Source organism: Lynx canadensis, chromosome D1 (assembly GCF_007474595.2).
Source record: "Lynx canadensis isolate LIC74 chromosome D1, mLynCan4.pri.v2, whole genome shotgun sequence".
NCBI lineage: Eukaryota > Metazoa > Chordata > Mammalia > Carnivora > Felidae > Lynx > Lynx canadensis.
In genome coordinates this window covers 97,865,393-97,869,211 of record NC_044312.2, presented here as the reverse complement: position 1 = coordinate 97,869,211, position 3,819 = coordinate 97,865,393, and the positions used below count along the sequence as shown (strand labels likewise).

The 3,819-nt window shown below is 45.7% G+C and overlaps 1 long non-coding RNA gene across 1 annotated transcript in view; it reads right to left on the bottom strand.

Annotated features, from left to right (window-relative positions):
• LOC115524898 overlaps nucleotides 1–2,878 on the bottom strand; it is a 22,400-nt gene extending 19,522 nt beyond the window's left edge. The window contains exon 1 of the long non-coding RNA XR_003972262.1: nucleotides 2,786–2,878. This is a non-coding gene — a long non-coding RNA (uncharacterized LOC115524898). The remainder of the gene's footprint in view (nucleotides 1–2,785) is intronic.
• Nucleotides 2,879–3,819: the final 941 nt, after the last annotated feature.

Here is a 3,819-nt window from a genome sequence, read left to right as displayed (position 1 = left end):
GAAGGAAAGGATGGAAGGAAAAGAGAGAGAGGAAGGAAGGAAGGAAGGAAGACAGAGAAAGGAAGGAAGGAAGAGAAAGGAAGGAAGGAAGAAAGAAATCCAAGCCAAGCCAAGCCAAGAAAGAAAAAACCCCACTCTGGCCTGCCCATGGGGAAGTGATTAGAGAGACTTCTGGTCAGCATGGCGGCCTGCATCCAGTTGGAGCTCCCCTCCTACTCCACAACCTGGGAGCAAGTCAGAGGAGCCCTGAGGGAGGATGGAGGGGAGGGAAATGCCCTCCTGGAGGCCCTGGCTTTATGCTCATTAACCAGCCCACAGGCATGGGGGGGAGGGTGTCTGGTGACCAAGGGTTGTTTATAGGTTGCAGTAAAAGTCATTTCATGGCTGGGGGTGCAGGCAGGAAATTGGGGTTTTATGGTTCACTAAGCATCAATAGCGATTAATCTCAGAAACTCCATGGCCCTTCACGGGTCTGAAGCACTAGACAAACGCTAAGCAAGAAAGTCATGTGTTCTACCTCCCACCTAGAAAAAACACCTCTGCCAAGTTCTCTGAAGCTAAGCCTTCCTCCTTCCCGTGGGAGCCGGAAGGCTCGAGTCGGTTTAGTTAGGTTCGGTTCGTTTTTGTTTCCCAAAGAAACAAAGATCACGCGATGCTTTTGCTTCGAAAAGAAAAAGAAACCCCTACCCCACCACAAGGTTCAAATAAAAGGATGAATCCTTACGATTGCTTACATTTTATGGGATTTTACAGTGTTTCATGGGGTCATCACCCTCAGCCCCTCATCGGTACCCTTGAGGAACTCATCACCCTCATTTTACAGATGAGGAGACTGGGTTGTAAACGGTGGAGGGATTTGCCGAAAGTCCTTGATCTAGGACAGTGAGACCAGGTTCACCCATCAATAAGTTATGTATATAGCTCCTCAAGAGTTGCTTCATCCTAAAAAACGAGTAAGCCCTGGGGCACCTGGGTGGTTCAGTCGGTTAAGCGTCCGACTTTGGCTCGGGTCATAATCTCGAGGTTCGTGGGTTCAAACCCCGCGTCGGGCTCTGTGCTGACAGCTCGGAGCCTGGAGCCCGCTTCGGAGTCTGTGTCTCCCTCTCTCTCTGCCCCTGCCCTGCTCACACTCTCTCTTCCTCTCCCTCTCTCTCAAAACTAAATAAACATTAAAAAAATTTTTTTTAATTAAAAAAAAAATGAGTAAGGCCTCAGGGAGAAAAGAGAGAAAATTCTGTACATTGGATCAAGAAAATCTCCCAGAAGATACCACCAAAAAACAGAGATGGAAAATACGAGAAAAATAACAGACATGAAAGACTGATGGAAGAAGTATAACATCTGACCGATAAGAGTTCCAGAAGGAGAACTGGACAAGTGAAGAGAATAAAAGCATTCCCCAGGGCTAAGGACACAAGTATTTAGATTGTAAGTGCCCCTAGAATGGCCAGCAGAGTGAGTGGAAAGAGACCCACACATGTTGTGGTGAAATTTCCAAACACCAGGTAAAAAGAGTACACCCTGGAAAACTTCTAGAGAGAAACAAACAAAAAGGAATGAAACTCAGACTAGCATCAAAAACCTGAACGCTACGAATAAAATGGAGCAAGCCTTTAAAATTGTGAGAGAAAATGACTTTCGATCTGGAATTCCAAGTCCAAGTTATCAGCAGAGTTTAATAAAGTCAGAAGTTAAAAAAACAAAATAAAAAAAGACATTTTCAGATTTACCAGGACTCTGACCTTTGAGGCTCCCACACACATTTTTCTGAGGAAGTTACTTAGAGGATGTGCTCCAGCAAATTGCATCCTCTTTCTTGGACTAAACAAAGAAAGGAGAAAATGTGGTGCATGAACTACAAGAGGGATGAGAGGAAGCTCGGGTACCTGGAAAAGCAGGGATTGGAGAGATTGTATATATCCCGAGAATTTGGTGCCACATCAAAGAGAATATGACAAGTAATCAGTATACAGTAAGAAGTAAGGCAATGAACTTTAGGAATAGGGGCACCTGGGTGGCTGAGTCGGTTAAGCGTCCGACTCTTTATTTGGCTCAGGTCATGAACTCAGGGTTGATGAGATCAAGCCCCAAGTCTGGCTCTGCACTGACGGTGTGGAGCCTGCTTCAGATTCTTTCTCTGCCTCTCTCTCTCTCTCTCTCTCTCTCTCAAAATAAATAAATAAACATGAAAAAAATTAAAAACTTTAGGAATATAAAACCCTGAGATGTTTAATATAGACCAGAGGCAAACGAGCTCAGAGCCAGACTGTCTGAACTTGTAAAATCCAGTTTGGAACTTCTCAGTTGTGTGATCTTACATAACCTCTCTGTGCCTCAGCCTACTCATCTGTATAATGGGGATGACATTAATGCATTTTGGATTGTTGCAAAAATTACATGGATTAATACACGCAGAGCAATTAGCGACGTGTCTGTCACATAGCAAGAGCTCAGTAGATCTTAGCCGTTATTATTGTGGGCTTTTCTGAAACAGTCTACTTGTGGATAAAACTAAACATTAAAAAAAAAAAAACCCACAGAAGTGGAAAAACTGTAGTGATTATGGCGCCCATTTAATTGTAGGGGAAAAAACAGATACTGATTGAGGTCACGCTAACTACCTTAACAAGCACACCCCAAATATATAAGGGCTCAAACATGATGCAACATTATTTCTGGGTCATTTAACGCCAACATAGTTGTTTTCTGATTGGCAGGCAGCTCTCCTCTCAGCGGGGAGTCAGGGCTCCACGGGTCTGTCATCCTGTGGCCGGTCAGTACTCACGTGTACCGGGTTCCCACGCATCCAGCCAGCGGGACAGGAAGGAGCACACAGGATGGCCCACGGAGGCTTTCACTGGCCACGCCAGCCAGCGGCACTCCGCTCTGCGGCTCCCGGACCATCGTCTAGAGCGCAGGCGCGTCTGGTCGCAGAGGAGGCTGGGGACTGTAGTCCGTCCGTGTGCGGGAACAAAGGCAGAGCAACGGCTTGTGTTACAAAAGGCTTTGCGGCGCCAGAACACAACGTCAGTGCTATAAACTTGGACAAAGTAAATAATAACAGTATTCAGCGATGAGGAAGGAAGGTGGGAACATTATCAAGGGTTATTAATTTCTTCCTCTTTCTTAGCAGGGCACCAGTCTGCTGCTCCAAATAAAAATATGGTGTTAAAAAACAACTATAGGGGCGCCTGGGTGGCTCAGTCGGTTGAGCGTCCGACTTCGGCTCAGGTCATGATCTCACGGTTCGTGAGTTCGAGCCCCGCGTGGGGCTCTGTGCTGACAGGTTAGAGCCTGGAGCCTGCTTCAGATTCAGTGTCTCCCTCTCTTCTCTCTCTGCCCCTCCCTGGCTCACACTCTGCCTCTCTCTTTATCAAAAGTAAATAAACATTAAAACAAAAATTTATGTTAAACTCACAACAACTATAATGACTCTAATCTCCTAAACTTTCCACACTCTATTTTTTCACCATAAAAGAATAGTTTAAGTTAGTATCTTCTAGAGAAGAGCTAGAAGAGCTAGAAGAGCTTCTCTATCTTCTAGAGAAGAAGATATTCTGAACTTCAGATACATTTCCTTTTGTTAAATTCGAGTAAAATGAAATTTAGCACTTGACAGTTCTTTAAATGAGTGCATAGCTTGATGGCAAAGCTTACTTTGCCTTTCCCAGAGCCTGGAAGTAAGGACCAGCGCAGACCTGCACCCTGGGAAAGCCCGAGCGGGACCCCATTAGCAACATGGAAATCCGTCAGCCATGGCTTGGCTGGACCATGCTCTGGGCTCCACTTCCAAGGCCTCTCCATCAGTCGCTGCACTGT